Source organism: Lepidochelys kempii, chromosome 1 (genome assembly GCF_965140285.1).
Source record: "Lepidochelys kempii isolate rLepKem1 chromosome 1, rLepKem1.hap1, whole genome shotgun sequence".
NCBI lineage: Eukaryota > Metazoa > Chordata > Testudines > Cheloniidae > Lepidochelys > Lepidochelys kempii.
The window spans coordinates 101,326,184-101,347,928 of record NC_136380.1 but is presented as its reverse complement, the minus strand read 5'-3'; the positions used below and the strand labels follow the sequence as shown (position 1 = coordinate 101,347,928).

The window sequence follows — 21,745 nt, the reverse complement described above, 5'->3', positions numbered from 1 at the left end:
GATTAAGGCTCTGGGTTCAATTTCAGGGGCTCTGCTACAGACTTCTAGTGTAAGAGTGGCCAGGTTACTACTTATCTCTCTGCTTCAGTTTCCCAGTAAAATGGGGATAACAATGCTTCCCTACCTCTCAGTCGTGTTATGAGAATAAATTCATGAATGTCTGAAGCACTCAGACGCCACAGTGGTGGGGATTATATCAGGTAACATTTTCCATTCTGGAACAAAGCCTCTCCTCTGCCTGGCACATTTGGGATGTAGAAAATGGTATGGAAGCTTTATCAAGGAGGGAGAAATACAGGATAGAAGAACATGATTAAATCAGCTGCTAATTAGAATAGTGGTACTATGTTGGGACAACTGCTTGGGGCAGCTTCTTCCCAAAGGATTGTTCTGCAGAGAACTGCAGGTTGAGGCTGTGAGTAAACTGTACCTTTACAAAGCTGTTGAGGGAAGACCTGGTGGCAACTTCACAGATTTTCCGTGTGGCAGCTGGGTCCCTTTTCTGATCAGGATGCTGCAGTGGAATATACTGAATAGGTTCTGATCCCTTTTGGATGCAGTGTATCCAACCAAAGCTGTGTATCAATCTGATCCATATACGCTTGAAAGATTTAGTTTTACAGGCTGAAGGAGGCTCGGTTGCAGTCAGGCTGATGGCTTGGACTGAAAAGGGAATTGATCCATTTCCTGAACTTTTGCTCTTCTATAAGGATTTAGAAGTCCCCCCTAGAGTAAGCAGCAAACACGCCGGTTGAGATTCTGATGTGTCTCCCCACTACGTAATGGGCCAAAGCAGTACAAAGGGGCTCCAAAATCTCTGCATCTGTCCAAAGTAAAATTTCGCTGGACACAAACTGAGCAAGTCACCCACATGTTGTATTCCAAGCACTCCTTCAGAAGCCATGGCATGGTATGCCAAATATGTGGCAAAAGCTTGGAGGGGCACATTGGGGTGTGCCTACAGTGCATAGTGCTGGGAGATTCTGGACAGTGATACTACCCAGAGACAGCGACAGGCAACCCTTCAGGACTGTCGAAGGCACAGCATAGACTGTCACCCTCCATCTTGTCTGTATTGTCAGTCACTACCTTATCAAGCTTCTCCCCTTATATTTCTCCAAAGGGCCTTGAGGTGCAAAAAATTGTTTTTAACAATTATTCACTGGCCAGGGTTCGAGCTACAGCTGATGTCTGGTCACTAAGTTTTCTGCCATGGTCCTTACAGCCTCTTTGATGGAATCTATTCATCCATCCATTACAAACATGATTGCAGTTCTGTGGTTTGATTCTTTTTGGCTCATCATACCAGGACATCATGACCCTGATGAAACATATGGTAGCTACCGAGACTCCAAGGGCCACCAACAAGGCTTTGAAGTCCTTCCTGAGAGTGGTCTCTATTTTTATATATGTGAAGTCTTCAGGAAAATAGCTCCCTCCTGCCAGAGTAACAGCATGCTTCACCAGGGATGTTACTTCAGAGTGCACATTAAGAAACATAAAAACAGCATCCTTGAGGCTCTGACACCTTATAAATTGAATGGCTTGCAGACTTAGCATTTTCTCTCTAACAGAATTCTCCTATTCCTCCCTGATGCCTTCCCTGTAGGAAGAATTGAAAGGGATTGTGAAATTCTGCCTTGCTTTTGGAAGGGGAGTTTTCGCTTGTTCTCCTGCTGCTCCTTCTCATCCTGCTGAATCTCAAAGGTAGAATCACCCTGTGAGCCATGACTTCAGACACATGGGGGGAGAAGAATTTCATTTCTCTGGCTCAGAGTTATCATAGTCTTCTAAAGCACAGACCATGTGCTCCTCCTTTCAGGGAGGAGCTGGAGCTAGAGCTAGTAGAAGAGGGTCAGGTTCTGGAAGGCTTCTCAGCCTTTTCCTTATTCTTTCTGGCCTTTTTAGATTTTTAATTTTCTTTTGTCATTTGGATAAAGGATTCTGATCCCTGTCAGGATTGGCTTGGTGCTTATTCCTAGATGATACACCATCAGGCTAAGATCCAAAAGGACATGAAGTTCAAGCTCCCATCCACCTCTTTATAGGACATTAGTTAGAAAGGAAATGCAGGAGGAAAGTAATGTGAGAATCCAGATACCCTTCCTGAGAGGAAAGTGAGTTGAACAGGATACCAGACCCCTTCTCAGCAGACTCCATTATCCACTTGGGGACCAGAAAAGGGGCTCTGAAATTTTTCCTTCTTAGAACTGGATGGGACCAGGGGGAAGGCATTTGGGAGAGTACTTGGGCTTACCCACAACAGGTTTCAGATTGGAGCAGACTGCCCTGCTTGCTAGGTCCCAGACACTGAGGACTGATGCACCTTTGCAGAGGCGTGTCTGGATGTGACTCAGCTGGTGGCATGATGGGGGCAGTAGATGTAGAAACTCTCAAACACCATCCACATTCAGAAACCCTTCCCCTGGCAGAACGTGGTGCAGGCTGGGAGCAATGCTTACAGAGTTTCCTTCTGTGGCCTGCGAAGGCTCTTGTCACAGGTGGACTCTCTGATGTGTTGATCTCAAGGGCCAAGAGAATTAAAGGTGTTATAAACTCTTTCACTACTAAACAGTGTTAAACGAGGTCTGGGGTCTATTATAGAGAGACCTCAGCCAGCTTAGCAACATGGCAAACATACCATTAAAAATCCTTTAAACCTTTTATTAAAGATACAGAAAAGAAGGAAAAACAGGTGAAGCATTTGAAATCTAAAGTAGTAAATAAGTCTTTCATTTTAACAACATGCCTTGTTCCCTTTAGCTGGAGAGAGGTCTAGAAGGAAAACCCCTTGTTTGACCATCTCTTAGATGGTATTAAAGATGGTAATAATTGTCCTCTAGGGGAAAAGAGAATAAGTTAGTGGAGATGGGCTGGAGCTGTTCTTGCTGATGTTAAAGCCTGATCCCCTTTCGTCTCAGGAGGTGTTCAGGATTCAGCTGGAGCAGGTAGGGGTGGCCACGTCATCTGGATCCTTCTCTGGCCCAATTAGGTCAGGATCTCTCACAATCAGCGCAACAAAGGCCCAGGGCCTCAGGAAACAGTGACAATGGCAGCCATGATGGTGAGGCTCACTCCTGTAGCTGTCTGTTCTCTATCTTCCCCCGAAGTTTCTTTCCAAAAAGGGAGCAATGGGTGGAATTGCCCAGCCCCTCATTGTTTTGTCCAGCAATTAGGTCTAATATCAAACAGGCCAATTTTGGTTAATTAATTTCCAGATCCACATCTTCAACTTTTACAGAGCATAATATAACTCAATTTTAACATAAGTTAAGTTATATCAATAGGCTTTTTGTCTGTACTAATTTAGTCTGTCTTCTTTTAGTACCTTTCCCCATCAACATTCATTATTATAGGTTATTGGGACATTTTATGTGAAATTTCACACACTTTTTACAGATGAGCTCACAATTAGAGTAAATTTGTAGGCCCAATGATCAAAACATACCTTCTCATCTTTGCTTGCTGCGAGGAAGATAGGAACAAGCAGAAGAAAGGACCTCAGCAGTAGATCCTGTTCCATGAAAGATTCTACGGCTAGGAGTGGGTTTTTTGTTTGTTTGGTTTTGTTTGAATCTCCAAATGTGCTCCCAGTGAAGGAAACTGGTGGTACTGATGGTGGGGTTTGGGAAGGGAGTAGTATAACACTGTTCATCAACTACTGTCCTGAAATTGACTTTAAAAGCCTGGAATTTAAAAGGAAAGGAAGGGAAGAGCTGAGTTCTGCTTTGTTCATCTGGCCAGCACCAAAGAATTTTAGGAGCAATTGTTTGGGACATATCCAGTCCTTCCTTTGTAGCCCAAGCCAGCTTTTCATCAATGGAACACAGGTACTGGATACAATACTTAGTGGCTGGAAAACAAACAGTATAGAAATGTTTATAATACCTACAAAATAGAGTACTTACTGGGGGGGGGGAGAGGGGTGTACAAACTCTTCTCAGAAAATTTCTATTTTTGGGTGCTCTGACTCTGCATGTAGCCTCTGCCCATTATCCTTATAATAAATCATGAAAAGTTTCAATCAGTTTTTGAGATTATATTGTCAACTTGCTAATAATTTAAACTAGTGACACAGCTCTTTAAGCTGAAGCTTCAGTTTCACAAACAAAAGCTAACCACCTGAGACCACAGAGGACAGGATATGAGCTACTTATAGCAACTCTGAACCAATGAACAAGAATAGCAGGAAAACTGCCTTTTTTTCCAGCAAAGGCCTTTGAAGTAAACTATTTATTAAACATTATAATACTCAAAACAAAAATCTTTGAAGGCAGGTTATCCTCCTCTGCACCATGTCCCATTGTGAATGAATTGCTTCCTTTTCCTTTTGGGACTTTTTTCATTTGTGAAACTGACACTCAAATTGTTCCCCTAAACTACTCAAGTGAGCCATTACCTTTGGCAATAGGATTAATCTATCCATCAGCACAGAGAACATTAAAAATATTTGTAGTTAAACTATTCCAACATCACTGTGATATAAGCAGCCATGCTGTTTCTCAGGCGTTGTTATATAAATACAATAAATAAAGTTCCTCTTGCACGGTAAAACAGCATTAATAAGTAATGATGAAATGAAATCATTTGAAACAGGAGCAAGAATTTTAATTTTGAGACTTCATTTTTTACTTTTTAATTAAAAAAAGTAAAACCTACCACTAACCCTTTATTTACGAGTATGCATGGATTTTCTTTGTTGTTCTGATTAAAACATTTTTCTCTCTCTTTCTCTGTTGGATGAAGTCACTTTCCTGTACAGCATCGCCATAATCAGTGGGATTTTCAAAAAGAATCATATAGAATCACATTTTCAAATATATGAGCATGTGTTGGGGTGCTATAACTATACATATCTAATTTACAGCATGTGTGTCAACTGATGTGCATACACTGACTGAATATTTCCACATGTGAATGGCCACTTAACTGGTTGCACATCCATACAATCACCCAATGCATACTCACTCGTACAAAAGGTATCTGCACAAATTTATATCCACACAAAGACATAGATACATCTTTGAAAACCTGGCTCTTATTATGTGCACTAAAAAAGAAGTCTCTGACGCAACCATTAATAACCATTTCTGCATGAGAAATTCTCTGTCCAAAGCCTGGAAATGACTCATAACAAGCGAACTGAAACTCCCACTGGGCCAGCATGCATCCCTGCATAGTAAAGATGTCACTGATGAACTACAGACAAATCTGCAGAAAAAAAGTCTATAGTTCTATCAGTTGACAGAAATAACTTGCTCAGAGTTAGAGACTGTGGAGAAACCTACCACAATAGTGCCCTTATTCTGAAAGATGTTAAGCACCTCCAACTTTCACTGACTACTATTGGTGGGAGCTTAGCACTTCTGAAAACCAGGCCACAGAAATAGCCTATGTCAGGGATTGGCAACCTTTGGCACGTGACCAGTCAGGGAAATCCGTTGGCTGGCCAGGACTGTTTGTTTACCTGCAGCATCCGCAGGCTCAGCCAATCGCAGCTCCCACTGGCCGTGGTTCACCCTCCCAGGCCAATGGGGGCTGCGGGAAGCAGCGCGGGCTGAGGGATGTGCTGGCCGCCACTTCCTGCAGCTCCCATTGGCCTGGAACAGCTAACCATGGCCAGTGGGAGCTGCGATCGGCCGAATCTGCGGACGCTGCAGGTAAACAAACCGGCCCGGCCCACCAATGGATTTCCCTGACAGGTCGCCAATCCCTGGCCTAAGTGCTTGTGCCTTTTCTTATCTAAGGGTCAGACTCTGTCTTTACTCCTGTGCAATAAGGTACTACTCATCGAGCAATCCCATGTTCTTCAATGGGACTACTCTGTGGAGTAAGGTACTGCTCTGCATGAGTAAGGGTGGTAGAATCTGGCTATAAACATTTTAAATCTGTTTCCTTCCCTTCTCTGTAAGGTCCAGTCTTTGGTATAGTATGGTAATCACAACATAGTAAGGCTGAAGAAATAATACTAAATACACAGGCCCAGATACTTAGCGGGTGTAATTTGGCATAAATCAATTACTTCAATAGAGCTATGATGATTTACACAAGCTGAGATTCTGGCCTACTAAGAATTTGTTTGTTTTTGTTTACTCATATGCTGCCCCCGCTGCTAGATTTCAGCTGGTATACACTAGCGTCACCATGCGATAATGTGACTGCTTCTTTTATCATGGGAGTCTATCATCTCCTTCATCTGGTATGGTTAGCAGAATTGGGCATAGGTAAATGACATATGTTTACAGCTGAACTTGGAGGTCCATTATGGGCTTTGATGGCCACAGGCCTTCATGATGTTAGGATGAACTTTGTTAGTCAAGGAACTAGTTAGATGTTAGTCAAGGAACTTTGGAGAGCAATAGCTCCAGAATGTGGGAGCTCTCATTTTCTTTGTCTCCAGAACTCTATTTAAATGTAATGCTGGTGTGAGAGGTTGCTGTCCAATCCCTCTACCCTGCATCATAATAGGGCTAAAGAAACTCTTGCACACTGGCCTGCAAGAGAAACTCAATGGAATTTCCTGTAGCTTAGACGACCCATAGAAACCTGGAGCTGCCCTGCAAGTCACAAATAACCCTTGCAATATCTTTTGAGCAGTGCATAATAGTTGATGGTAACATCTTAATTTACCTAAACTATTTGCATATCTAATATAACAGGACACTGGCAATGTGGTGATTCATTGACCATCTTAATCTTCCACCTGAGCTAGCAATAGGAAACCTGAGCTAGCAATAGGAAATCACACTCATTCATTTCGAGCCACTGAGTATGGAGGAGGGGAGGAAATCCCATATCTGACTTCTGTCCTTTCTATTAGAGGACATCAAGAGGTCAATCAGTAGCATTGTCACTTTGTGGATTAAATCACTGAGATCCAGACTGTCATTTTGTGATAAGGGAGCAGTGTCTCGAGAAGACATTATAGGTCTTCTCTTGCCCCAAGTCTATACGAAACAAACTTGCATCAGCATAACTAAGTTGCTCAGGAGTGTGCAAATCCACACCCCTGAACGACGCAGTTGTACTGACCTAATCCCCGGTGTAGACAGACTACGTCACAAGGAGGGCTTCTCCCCTCAGCATAGCTACTACCTCTTGGGGAGATGGATTAACTGTGCTATGGGAGATGCTGTCCCATCAGCGTAATAGCATCTGAAGTGGTGCCACTATAGCATTTTAAGTGTAGACCTGCCCTCAGTTTCAGCCAGTGTCACTTATTGAGGTTCTGGGGGAGTAGCAGTGAATCAGATTCTTGTTCCTGGCTGGTGAAGCCCAGTAGCACTAGGTTCTCTTTAGAGGTGCAATGCAGACACTTTTCTTTATGAAGAAACGGTTATAAAGTTGTTCAAGAAATCATCACTTGACATTAATAATCTTGTTAATTATCAACATGTAGCCAATCTTTATTTTGGGGGGAAAAGCTGTTAACAAGGTGGAATCAGGATAAATTTGATGAGTCCCGGAGAAGTCAGATTTCCTTGATCCTAATGAAACACATTCTGGATATGGAACTGAAACTCTGCTAGAGACATTGGTTGAGGATCTCCTGGTGACAGATCAGGATAAAAAAAAAAAGTGTCCATGTTGACTCTTACGAGACCCAACTCAGGAAAGCATGTGCTTCAATGTCTTTCTGAATCAGGGCCTTAGATCAGTAAGCTGCCTCTGATACCATTGACCATGAGGTGTTGTTGATATGGTTATAGTCTCTAACATGGGTGGATGGACTCTTAAGTGGTTCCATTCTGGTATTTTTGAAAATTTAAATAAGTTTCTTTGGTACAACTTATCACCTATCCTGAGGGATGGCTCTTTTATGTGGGAAAACACAAGGTTAAAAATCATCATCCTTCCTATTCAACTAGGAGGATTAGATTGGCAGTGTGTCAAAAGGAGGTTAGTTACAGCAGGTCTCTTGCCTGACCTACCCCAGTAGTTCCACTTCCCTGTAGGTCTCTCTCTCAACTGAGCACAGTTTGCTTTTATATCTCCCTTCAGGCCTGGTTCTCAATCCTGTGCTCCACCATGATGTAACCCTCATGGTTTGGCAGGTAAACTACTCCCAGGTGAAACTGAGCCCAAAGCCCCTTAGAAGGGGCCAGTTCATCCCCTTGTGACAATGTAAAAATAAATAAAAAATTGGAAACTTTTGTAGCCAAAAAGGTTCCTAGAATTTCCCTAAACACTTGCAGCTTAGGGAAATTCTAGGATTGATTTAGCATTGTTGTGCCCATATATGGGATTGCAATTTTGTTTTTGTTGTTTTAGATTACAATGACTTACTTTACACCCCTTTTTGGTGTTTTGATTTCTTTAATATAGTTAATAAAAAGTGTTTTGGCACTTTACAAAGCCATCCTTCCAAATCAAGCACTGAGCATCAAGCAGACTTTCACACTTCAAGAACTGCAGTTTATTTAGCCCATACAAAATACTTCTCACAACTACATATTCCATGAAAGTCGTATATACATAGACCTCTGTGTGTTTGTGTGTGCGTGTACATTCACATGTATATGCTTTCTGTCAATACCTGAAATCAGTGACTGCTTCCCCTTCACCTTTTTCTAGAATTCCGTTTATCATTTGTAAGGACCCAGTTCTGCAAGGTGTAGATTTCCCTGAACTTGGGTAGGGATCAGTCCAATTCTCATTGAAGCCAAAGAGCGCTGGCATTGACTTAATCGGGAGTAAGATCTCTTTCTGAATCCTTAAAGCACTGTACAAGAACACGGTCCTAAGAGCCTTCTGGGTGTTAAGTGTTATATTAGAAATGGGCGGGGGGAAGGGGGGTGGAGGGGAATCAACATCAATTGACCACAGGTTTCTTTTTTTTAATAGACCATTTCTAAAGAGAACATTGGTTCGTATGTTGGTGCCACATACCTCACTATAGTAAGCTGTCACATCCCAGTGACAAAATTCATCACTAATACAATATCAAAGTACAAAAATGTGTTTTCATTCTCCCCAGAAAACAATGCCAGGTTGGGATGGAGATTAAAAGTAAGCCACTCCACCCCAGAACAAAGTGCAGATTTGTCCACTGGGTTATGACCTAAAGCAGTAGTGTTACAAAGCATGAAAAATCCAGAAGTTTTGATCTGCTGAGTCACCGAGCCAATCACAAAGGCAGAGCATGTTTAACAACAGTATTTTGGAAAATTGGTGGAGACAGGCCAGGTGTTCAATGAAAAATAGAGGATAATCTGGGGTGGGAAGAAGTAATTTACATTAAAAGGTTATAATGGACATTATTTATTAAAAACCAGTTACAGTAATGACATTTTATTCATATTTGTGTCATTTATGGTCATATTCATTTGAGCTACTCTCTGAGTAAGGGAGTACTGCAAACTACTAAACATGAGTAAGGTGGGCAGAATCTGACCCTTAACATATTTTTTGGCAAAAAAAAAATTCATATGTTTGAAACTGAGTTTTGAAATAAAGCTAAACTAGCTCGTTAAACCATTTTCAGATGCTATTTACATCACCTACTCCCCTGTTCAAAATTCATAATAGCATGATTTCATTAATTCTCATAAAACCTTATTTCTCATTCAGCCAGTCAACTTGATTTTAAGTGCCACTATCTCAACCTGAAAATCAGCAAAATATAAAATACCATCAGCTGAATATTAAAATCTCCCACTGTGATAAATAGAAATATGAGGGTTCAGACAGAGCCAGATAGATTAGTGCTCACTTCCTATTCATTACGTGCTTTCAACTAACAGAGTACAGAAGTTCTATAATTTGACGGAAAAAATATTATACTTTTAGAGCTATTTTTCCAAGCTGATTTTCTCAGCCTATCCCTCTCCCTCCCTAAAACAAATGACTCGGTGTTGTTAGATGTATAGAGAAAACATGACTAATTAAATTAAATAACCCCAGTATGGCCAGGAATATATATTTTTGTCATCAGGAGAAGCACAAAATCACAGAAGAAGAAAAAAAACTATGCCGTTAGACATACTTCTTGCTTCAGAATTTATTTCCAGTTCACCATGGAGTCAAATGTCATACTGGTAATTAAACTTTGACTCCCGTTAGCAGCTGTATTAATGTGGAGTTAGTCCCAGAGCAGCACTACCCAGCTCTGTTGTTGGGGTTACTCCCAGTGCTAAACAGCACGTTTGCTGACCAGCACAGGAAATCCCTCTCCTGTTCTTTGAGTTGAACCAAAGGGCTGGCAGAAAGAAAATATCTGAAGTATTCAGAACAAAACTGGACTCAATCTTCCCCTTTCTTAAGCCACTTCCAGATGCCACAGCTTTACCAGGATGTAGAGGCAATTACATTTCCCCGCTTTGAGTCCAAAGATATATTTTGGTAATCACACAAAAAATAATATGATACTTTTAACATAGTATTTTCTCATTCAGTGAAATGCTCTGTTGGCTTCGGATATCCATAGACTTGGTAGTTGGGACTGGAGGCCTTTTATATTTTATATAAGCCAAAAGTAGCTACAGATATGCTGAACCATTGATACCCAAATCACTGTAAGTGCCTCCTTTAAATAGGAGAAGGATAGATAAATCTAAGGATAAAAACACACTATCAGCCTTGTTGAATACTGGTGTAATGGCTCTTCCATAGAAATACCAGCTCAAGCACTTTATCCCTGAAGAAATAAGGTAAGCGTTATATTTCAGTTAGAAATTGGAAATTAGCATATTGTGGTGACTATTACCATACATCTCTGACACTAACACAACTGAAAAATACGCTAGTTTGGATTGTGAAGGAAGCCACAATGAATACGAGACAACCATAGGCTCATGTTAACTCACAATGCAGATGCACAGGCACTTAGGGTTACACAATAGGTCTCGCAATATATTAACTCAAGCAAACATAGGTAGCTGTGATGATACCTGTCACTTCCAGGTCATTTCATGTTATGTACCCACACTATGCCTGCAGATCTTTCGGTAGCATCTCTTGTGAGCAGAAACTGCAGTCTGTTTCCTCACATATGACCATGACCCAGGCTGTCACACTGGTTTTAGTTGCCTTGGGTCAGAATACCTAGTAATGATCTCTTTAAAAACATCAGATGATACTTTGTCCCCAGTATATTATTTATAACAGTTACTCTGGGGTTTCTTGAACAAATTAGGCTTTTAACTGTCTAGTGATGTTACATAAATGAAAACATATAGAAAATAAACAGATTAGCTTATAAACACTCCATTTTCCCCAGTGGAAAAGATCGGGGAACTAGCACATTAAACTTAGTGGTACTATGCATATTGCTTTTCTTAGGGGCTAGTGGAAACCTTTGTATCTCTAACAGCATCATTTCTTCTCTCTGATCCTATAAGGCAGCATGTTGGGTTTGCGCCAAAATAGACTTTCTTCCTCGCCAGTCTCTGAAACCTGCTTGTAACTGGCTCATACATTTTTGAAAGGTTATTCTCCTGGGGAGTGACTATCTCCTCTCAAGATCCTGCTTGAGTACTTTCAGGCAATTTGTTTATGACTCAGGCTAATCCTTCCTGGCTAGTCACCTTCCCTTTCCTTCCCGCACTTGCTATTATCTTTTAATAGTTGAACTTACCCTATATATCTAAGTCATTAGACACCTCCTTTCTGTGAAGGACTGGCTAACCAGGAATTCTTAAAGGCAATTAATGTTAGATTAGCCCCACATGCTTATATTTCAGTGGGTGACAGGACTTTCCTGACTTCAGGACTGAACTGAGTGTGGAAGTTTTCAGTTTAGGTAGGTCAGAAGTACAATTCTCATGAAATAAAATACAAAATTAAAAATCATGTGGGTATCTTACTCATGTAAGACCTTGTTTGCCCAACATTAAGCTACCATTGCAAACTTTTTGCTTCCCCACCCTGCTCTATCCACATATCTGAAATGTGCTTTGAAGCAGAGGGGTGCTCTATAGAAATATGACGTAGCTATAGAATCTTTGGCCTCTCTGCTGAGACTGCAAACAGCAATGCCAACAAAAGGATGGTTATTGGATGGTGATGTGGACACCTGTCCAGTAAGAAATGAGAGACAGAAATCACCAATGCATTTTGTACAGGTCACTGTGATGAACAGCCATCAGACAGCACTGATTTTCATTCATTACCTTTTGACCTAAGCTGGATTTCAGTCTGAAACCTGGTTAGGGGGATACCAACCCCACACTGGGCCAGCAAGGATTAATGAGCTGCTGTTGACCACTCAACCCTGCCTCACCATACTTGCCGTCAGGTGATGAAGGGTCAGTTAAAAAGGAAGGAGAACAGCTCAGTTGCTGGCCAACCAGAGATAACGCATCTTATCTGTTGCTCCTTGAGGGAAAGGATCAGCTCAGGATTTCTACAGAGAAAGCAGACTGCCAGACCAAGGTAGGCCAGGCCTAGGACTACTGGGTTTATTTTGAGAGTATTTTTCTTTGCTTGTTTGTAAAAAGGTTGGCTGGGCTGCTTGGGAGAGGCCTGAGGGGCCTACTAAGACTGCTTTAGGGAATCCCTGCTCAGGAGGGGTGTAAAAAAAAACAACACACCTATAGTTTTTTTTTTGCACCCTACTCAAGGCTGCCCTGTGGCTCGTCTGGGACCAGAGCATGCACTCACAGACCTAAACATGTTTTAATAGTCATTTCAATGTTTTTACAATGGAGAATTGTGGTTAATTAAATGTAATGTCAATCATATCCCTCACACTGTAGGAATACAAGTACTGTAGGTGGTCTTTAGAAATGGTTTAACTTTTCTTTATATGGGCTAACATATAAAAGAAACATGCTTGATACTTTTTACTGATATTTTTACCATCTGCATTTTCAAGAAGTACCTGTGATTGGAGGAACCTATGAAGAAGCTGTCCAGCATATTGTAAAGAACAGTTTAAGCCATCACTTGGCTTGATTCTCAACACATTCCAGGAACCCCATAAACAAAGACAACATGTGCAATGTTAACTTTCTCTTTTATGCTGTCACCTTTTTTTCTCAGTATAATGACCTTCCTGCACAGTGTGTGTTACCATAAAAAGAAACAGAACCCAGTAAAATTAGAGGAACTGCTTAATATCAAAATGTTTTATCTGAGGAAGACAACGCCAATGTAAATATAAAAGGCACAAGAATTAAAAAGTATTTGTTTTGCTATTTCTTCTTTAAGTTCAGATTGTTCAAGTGAACTTAGCCAGAGTTTTTTGTTACTACACATCATATTCTCTGTCCAGTAAATGAAATGCTGCTCCAGAGAACATGAACTTGGCTAGAAATTCAGACAGTTTTGATATTCTCCATTTGACAAGCAAAAACCCTTTGAATGCTTTTGCCAGTAACCAAGAACTGGGATTAAGGGGGGGAAAAAGCCAGAACAGCAACAAACCACAATAGTTGCCTGATGTGGTATATGGTAATAATGATTATTTATTAAAATAATGAAACAATTACATTTTAGGCATATAACATGGACATGAAACATACATCAGAAATTATCTTTTATACTCAGATAAAGAAGATGATCTAATTGCATTTTAGATGACACATCCAACATTTGTTATTTTGTTGTTGCTAAACAAATAAATGAAATGGTAAACTCACATCTATTTAAGGTTCATAATATTACATTTAATAAATAAAATTACTCTGTTCAAAGTGTAGATTTCTTTGAACTAAATATAGAGTTAAAACCCTTAATCACACCTTGCACAATTTTATTAACACACTCAGGAAGAAAACAAACTTTAAAAATATTCCATGAGCTGTAATAAATCTACTGTAGCCTCCTCCATGGCAGCTGGCCCACAAAGCTCAGGAGGGCAGGCTTAACTCAATTCCCTAGGATTATTATTGTTCATATTATGGTAGCATTGAAAGGCCCCATTACCTTAGGTTCAGTACAAGCCCAAAAGCAGGCACAGTTCCTTCTCCAAAATGTTTAAATGTACTACAGTAAGCATAGTGAGTCTGCATTTTCAGCAGTCAAAGAATGCCCCATGAAGCAATGTATACTCTCTCTAACATGGAGCCTCTAGCTCCACAGAGCGGCACGCATGTGAACTGAGCAATAGCTGAGTGATGTCAATGAGATTTCACTGAACTTGCTGGTGAAGTCTCCCTAAGCAGACCAGAAACCCGAGGGAAGGAAATGAGAGTGATTATGTACAGCTGAGCAAGCACAGTACAGAGACTATAAATCTGTGATATGGTGTTCACTGTTGGTGTTCTGTGGTAAAAATGTTTACCATCTGCTTTACTCCCTCACTGTTATGGACACTAATGGAGCCTTCAAACATGAAAGAATGAGGGGGAGGGAGAACAATATTAAGGGTAACTATTTTAAAGCCAGTCTTGGTCGTCCATTACATCAGGAAATCTTGACACTAAATAAAAATGCTAATTTGCTCTGTACAAGTTTCTGGGCTCAGCTCTGGGAGGCTGCTCAAATTCACACCAATGGAGAACAGGACACAATGGAACCCTGCCCCACCACATCCCATGCTTTAAGCCCCTTCTCTCACCTTACCCTGGGAGTATTGGGGGTTGGGAGATGACAGACAGCTGGTGCAGGAGGTGGCTATACTGGTGGAGAACTCCTCTGTGCAGGGGGAGTTCTCTACTAGCCATATCTGGGGTGCAATTAAACCTTAGTGCACTTGAAAATCCATCCCTCTACATTTAAATCAAGAACTGAAATACACTATTCAACTTTCATGCTGTATATTAAACCAGGACCTGACTACCTCAAATTAAAGATTCCTATGCTACTTTACTCTGTATGAAAACAGGTGGTAGCCACAGCATCCAGTCTGAATTGCAACTCAGGTATTTATATTTTGCTCATCTAGATTTCTCCTAGGGAAAGGAGCTGCAGGAGCCTCTCTACTCCTCCTTCCCTACACCAGGCAGTAGGGGTTTCACAGTTCTCCTACATCCTGCTCACACAGCAGTACTCCAGGCAGCTAAAGCCAGTGGGAGTTCACTCTGCTCCTCTCCATGGAGTGGCAGTGAAGGAGCTGCTCAGATCCTCCATTGCTTATCACCCCAGCTAGCCAAATGCGCTGGGAGGCCTGTCGTTCAAGCCCCAGGCAGTAACATCAGCACCCAACTCCAACAGAGTGGTAGGTGACATCACCACAATGGCTGGTAATACCACTGCAGATCACCCAGAACTGCAAGCAGAAGACAAAAGTGAAAGAGGAAGCTCCTAACTGAGTCTGCTATGGACATTCATGTCCCTTTGCCCCACCATTCCAAACACTTCATCACATCCGTACATCAGTTGCACATTTACAAAAAGCCACCAGGCAAACCTGGATGAAAGGACAGCACAACACTGTCAGACCCCTAGCATCAGGGGAAAGGGAGACCCAGCCCCTTCATGGGAACTAGGAACTACTGTCTCACACTCTCCCAGATCACTATTATCATTGGGATGCAAAGGCATCACCCAAGAACACTAACATTACAGTATTAGTGATGCTGATAAATGCAGGATCATCTGTCAACAAAGAGAGTGCCATTCTGGATTTGATTTTGGATAAGACACCTGAATGAATGACTGGCACTGGCTCAACGCCATTTCCATCATAATTCTAGGACAGCTAGTACGAACAGGAGACTGAATATACCATGAACGAAGCCAGAAAGAAGAAATGAGGAAGTGGAGTAGCAGTCTTGTTTCTCCCTATCTTTGGACAGACTCCCAGCATTCCCTCTGTGCTAAGAGTGGTTTTGAAGTTGGTTCATGCCCCCTGGAGCCAGTTCTACAATACATCTTCTACTAGGTTTAAAACCAGTTTTAAAACTGATTACAACTTTTGGGAAACTTCCTTGGAGTAGACCAGGCCTTATACAAGCTTAACTAAAGCAGTCTCTTCCACAATCTGATGTAATTTTCATGTATATTACATTTACTCTTGGTAAACTGGCTACTGACGCCAAATTGTTCAGTAATGTTTTTGTGAAAACATCATTCTTGAATTTTAGGGAAATCACTGATGCCTGGTTCCTTTTGCCTTCCCATCAAATTTTCCAGGATTAAGTTGAAAAACAGTATCTGATGCATAGTTCTCATTTTAAACACTGAGCTTCTGCTGTATTGTAGCAAATAATTAAATGGTGAATCTTACATTGAAAAAAGCAAGGTACAAATGTTGGAGGATAACGAAGAGCAAGAAATGAACGATTGAAAAACTGACATCTTAGATGATCAAATTACATTACCTTGCTGTTCTTTTTCTTCTGCTTACCCTCTCAACGCGCTTCTATGTTATTGAAGCATGCTTCTATGACCCTGGCATTCATGCAGTTTTTCTTCCTACAATAGTTTGTCTAGCATTCCCAGATGAAAAATGGTGATATTATGTACTACCACTGAATTTAAGTATTTTCCTTTTAACAAGGACACAAATTTAAAGTTTCCACTGAGGAAAAATTGCCCTCTATTTTGGATAGCGATTCTATTTGCCTGACACTTTGCGTCTAAGATCTTTGCTGTTCTCTAGGCACCCTACCGATATTTCTTTAAACCTTTATTTCTTCAGAGCACTAATGGTGGATTATTTCAAGAATTCCATTTATCTCTGGTGCTAATCTCTTCTTAACCTTCTCTACAGCTTCCATCACCACCTTCCAGCTGGATTTTGACAGGTTAAGCAGTATCAACCTGTCAATTCTCTTGATCTTCAAATATGTGCAATACCTTGCAGTTATATTCTGCTGCATGTATATTATTCTAGCTTGGGTCTCCAACTCCTCCTGGATTAAAACCAAAGGTTCTGATCTCTCCTCATTCAGGATACTGTTGGTGTACCAGTATGAGTTCTTGTAAAAGTTGCTTTCTCTTCTTTACACTCTTTCTGCTTTTCAAGTGAACTCAACACTACCTCAGGCTAAAAATACTGAAACTTAGTCTCTCCATATATGTTGCTCTTCTATAATGCCTTCATGAATCCCTTCTTTCCATATGAATTAATATGCTTATAATTCCTAAATACGTTTTTGAGACTACTTCTCTCTTGCCTTTTTAAGGCTGCAAATTTACCATGGATGTCGCTCATTGCACCTAGGTTTGCTATATTTGCTGTTGCGTGATCAAAAGGACTCAACTGGGAACCATGAAACTCCAGAGTTCTAATCCCAATAGCATGGACTCACTGTATGGCTGTGGGCAAATAACTCTTTGGTGGTGGGGAGTGTAAATGCCTCTCTTAGAGAGGCCAGGCGGCCTAGTGCTTTGAGGGAAGGATCAGTGCAGCCTCTGCTTCACAAAGCCATCATATGAGATTGATAATCTGGCCAACTATAGCTTGATTTCATATTTCCCATTTTGAGTAAGATTGTAGGCAAGCTGGCTGCAAGACACCTCTCAGAGTATCTAGATGTCTCTGATCTCCTTCACCCTTGTCAAAGAGTGGTGCAGACCTGGCTTTGGCACAGACTACATTTGATTGCATAGCTTGTTGATCTCCTAATTCTGAAGAGGGAAGGAGGATTCCCAGCACACTTCTATAATGCATTATTTTTTGAGCATCAATTATGCTCGGTGCTTGCAAGATACAAACAAAAGTCCTGTCCTGAGGATCTTAAGCACTGGGAGACCGATAACAGGATATTAACTTAGATATTTTTAAATTCTGATATCACTTTTTCCCCCCTCTTATAACATTGGCACAAAGAAAGCATTTTTCAGAGTTAGCATGTGAGAGTATTACAGAAAAAATGACTCTTTAGGAGGGACTGGAATGAGGTGAGGGGCGGAGCTGGGTGGGCCAGGACAGCATTAGTAGAAACTGGACTTTGCAGCGCTGATGGAATCTTGCTGTACTCCAGCTAGTTTTACCATATCCTTTGCACTGAAGCACTTGGGCACCCACCTAGGCAATTTGTTTTCACTGGACAGTGTGGACTTTCCCCTTCCATTCCCGTTGTCCTGACCTCTCTCCTCTCTTCTCCTCCCAAATCAAACCACCACCAGACACAGGAAGGACCTTGTTGTGGCTCTGTTGCTCATAACACAATTTGCTATGATAATACTTCCTGTGCATGCTGCAAATATGGCATCTCGCCAAAACTAAGGACTGGTGTTTGAAGGATCGTCACACAAGCATGATACTTCCTGTGCTCTACAGGATCTACCACAACTGCTCTGCCCTTCACCTCCTTCGTAGCCATTTACTTCTGAGGGTCAATGGCTATAAATATTTCAGGGAAAGAATAAACTGAAGAGGTGGATTGCCTACTTGTGCCAGTACTTATTTGCTGCAGGGTAGGCAGATTGGCTGATCTTCAGAGAAACAGAGGTTCCTGAGAGACCTGTTACAGCAATGAAAATGTAGTTTTAAATATATTTTGCTGCGGTGAAGAGAAAGTTTAGAGCAATTAGTTTTGCTCATCTGTGTCCACAATTATATCACAAGGGGACATTGGCAATTTCACAGTCCAGTCTGTTTCTCTACTCAGAACCATAGTGCCCTCTCCTTCTCCCTCCATACTGACTCGCTCAATACATTTCTACAACAGTTCCAAACATCTCTTTCTTTCTATTCCCCCCCCCCTCAGTTTTTTCAGCACTGATTATTTCTCACCTCAACTACTACAAACTCCTCTCTGGTCTCTCACCTTGTCATTCCTTACATTTCCATTTCTCTTAAATGCTACCACAGACGACTGTCTACCTTACCATGTCCATTCCCTTCAATGGCTTTCCCTCAACTTTTACATCAAATCTATGCTTCTTGTCCATGCCTTCAATGTGCAGCCCAACCAAGCTCCTGCCTATTCCTCTGCCACCATCTTTTAATTCATTACCTTTGCTCCATCCAAGCTGCTCAATTTTTCATCCTCTCTTTAGTGCATTTTTTTCCTGCTCCTTTTTTCACAGCCCCATCAGAGGGACCTGAGGGAGAATGATACAATGAGCACATAAGCCAGCTGCTGATGGTGTAAACTCAGATCAAAGATGATATCTTGAAGAGACCATCAGTGATAAGCCCTCTGGGAAAAAGTATGTTTCTAAAAGAAACTTGGAGGAAGAGAAAGAGGTTGACTGGCACATAAGAAAAGTGAGAGTCTGAGCACCGAGGTATGATGGAACTAGCTGTGGAGACAAGTGTGGAAGAAAGATTGAACAAAAGGATGTTTAGAAGTCAAACAGGAGGAAATGTGACATGGGTAAAACAAAGTAATGCAGGGCCTTGAAAAGGAAGACAAAACTGAACTTCACATAAACGGCAGTGAGCCAATTCAGAGAGAAGAGAGAAATCAGAGCAACAGGAAGAGATTATTTTAGCAGCAGCAGAGCTGAGATGAAATCAACAAAGGAGGACGAGGCAGCAGCTGTAATAGTCAAGGTGAGAGACAACCAAGTGTGGACAAGGGTTTGAACTGTAGAAATGGATGAATTTTCTAGTTGCTCTAAAGGAGTACACAGCCACATTACAGCTGTATTCAGAGTTCCGTACTGATTTCCCATCTGCTTCAAGGTGCGATGCAAGGTTTTCAGTTTGATTTAAGATTTGGGATGTGGGATACTTTAGAGATGGCCTCTCTTCCTATGTACCTTTCCCCATTGCAATGGTAGAGATCACTAGAGACAGTTCAGCTCATAGCCCCTTGATATACATGCTACTGAGATGTGGAAGCAGAATGTTTTCACAGGAAGGTTCCTGATTGTCTACTTCACTCCCTCTAGTAGTCCACCAGAACCCAAGTCTACTGACCTTCATGGCATATTGTTCAAGGTTAAGCTTTCTGGTCAAAGATTTGTCTGCCTATAGATCATCCCTTGGAAGACTTTCTTTATGATCGGCTAGCGAAATTGAGAAGTTAGGCTATTTGTGCTGTCTGTCGTGACCACTTTAATTTAGTGTCTTGTTTTATGTCACAGACACTATGGCAATAGGACCAAACAATTCATTAAAGAAGTGTACAGGAATCACTTCACCCACACTTGAAATACAGCCACAGCACCTGTTGACAGTGCACAGCAGCACCACAACTGTTTAGGACAGGAAGTGTAGAATACCAAATACAGCTGAAACTGCGGTGGGAATTTATGTAGACAGAAGGTAATTACACAAAGTGGAATTTGGCCAAGACACGGAGAATGCAAAGTGCTATGGGGCTTGTGCAAATTGCCATGGGAACCTTAATGATTGTAAGTGAGCCGGCTCTTCATTTACAGTCCCTCAAAAAGACAGCCCATTCAACACCACACTATCCCTTTGCTACCTTGAGTTACACCAAGCTGCACAGTGCTTCCTAATTTGATGGCATCTCCTGTGCCACAGCACCCACTCGTAACAGTGTTATAGAAAACAGGATGAGACAGCTCTGAAATCTTCTGAGCACAGGGATGAATTTTTCGTTCCCTGTTGTGATTTACTTTAGACTTATAAGACAGAGCTCCTTTATTTTAGGTCAGTATGATGACAATGGAAGTAAGCCAATGTAACCTTCATTTTTTAAATTAGCATTTAACAAGAAGCGTGTCTTGTTCTTAGAAATATTTTCCCTCCATAAGGAAGAATAACCTTGAACAGAAGACAAAACTAAGCTAAGAGGAAAGGAAAATCAAATTAAAACTAAATATACTTATTTTATTTTACATGCCTTTAAAACATACTGAATAAAAAGTTATTTCATTTCCCAGAAGCAAACACTGTATCATATCCTTGTTTATAATCAAGCCCAAAGAGAATCTCTTTTCTCGCACATGCTACCGACTATACCATGTGGTCATGTAAATTCATTGTCTATCCAGAGGGGGAATAAAAATACCACTAAAAAGCTGGCACAAGGCAGATGGCCAGTTTCACTAATCTGACCTTATTTCTTCCAGACTAAATCTAGTGAACTGTTACTACAATGATCCATTATTCCTATAATTCTTAGACTTGAATATTTAGGTTAGAAATGCAAGCAAATCTGGATTACAAATTCCCACTTCTAATACATCAATGCTTTGTCATAAATTCTATTCCTAGACTCCAAGGTTGAAGCAGTTCTTAAATCATAAAAATCATAAGAGAAAGCTTTAAATGCATAAAACATTCAAACATTGCCTCTGCAGAAAAGTGCATTTGGAACTTTTCATTAAGTGTACTTATACCTGAGTATAAAGTATGAGAAATGCAAAGAATTCTTTCTGTAGCTGCCCCCACGATATCAGAAGACAAGATGGAACACAAGCTTCATCTCTTGCTAATTAAACGAATCAATTAAGAGACTATTGTTGCAACTGTGTAACTGCTGTTCTACAATGGCAATAACAACCCCACGGGGAGGTCTTTTACTACATTAAAATGCTGTCCTCCACAACTCTATTTGATATTATTAGAAACAGTTATTTGCGTCTTGCTGTCATATTAGTAGCAAAGGCAAATTATGGAAATATGCAGACCAGAATGGTCCCAGTATGAGATCAGGTTTGGTTTTCAGCCTCCAAGGGAACAATTGCTGAAATTCCAAAGTTCCCTAAAGTTCTTTAATGGAACTGATAAATCTATCAGCACAGCATCCATTTAGATGCTAGGTAAGGGTCACATATTTGCATACTTTCCTGCTAAGCTGATACAATTCAACTAGATATATTATCATATTAAGTTTACCCTCCTGAGTTAAACCGATGGAGTTCAAAATTGTTTTCGATGGTTGTCATTAATCGCTGTTACATCTTAAATGCTCACTTTGAAATCTAATTGTGCTGCTGTACCAAGGGCCATATTAATAGCATTCTTAATGTTAAATCTTGGTAAAACATG

General features: G+C 40.9%; 2 protein-coding genes across 14 annotated transcripts in view; one reads left to right on the top strand and one right to left on the bottom strand.

The window, feature by feature from the left end:
- PCCA (propionyl-CoA carboxylase subunit alpha) overlaps window positions 1-21,745 on the bottom strand; it is a 420,693-nt gene that overhangs the window by 45,389 nt on the left and 353,559 nt on the right. Inside the window, exons 22-23 of one of the 13 annotated variants that reach the window (XR_012159457.1) lie at window positions 3,449-3,853; window positions 2,705-3,178 (exon numbers count right to left, since the gene is read on the bottom strand). The exons of the other annotated variants lie outside the window; for them this stretch is intronic. The gene's annotated coding sequence lies outside the window, so the exon portion shown is untranslated. Of the gene's footprint in view, window positions 1-2,704; window positions 3,179-3,448; window positions 3,854-21,745 lie in introns of those variants that run through there. 13 annotated transcript variants of the gene reach the window in all.
- Window positions 1-21,745, top strand: part of GGACT (gamma-glutamylamine cyclotransferase) — a 111,633-nt gene that overhangs the window by 83,312 nt on the left and 6,576 nt on the right. The gene's annotated exons all lie outside the window — the stretch shown is intronic.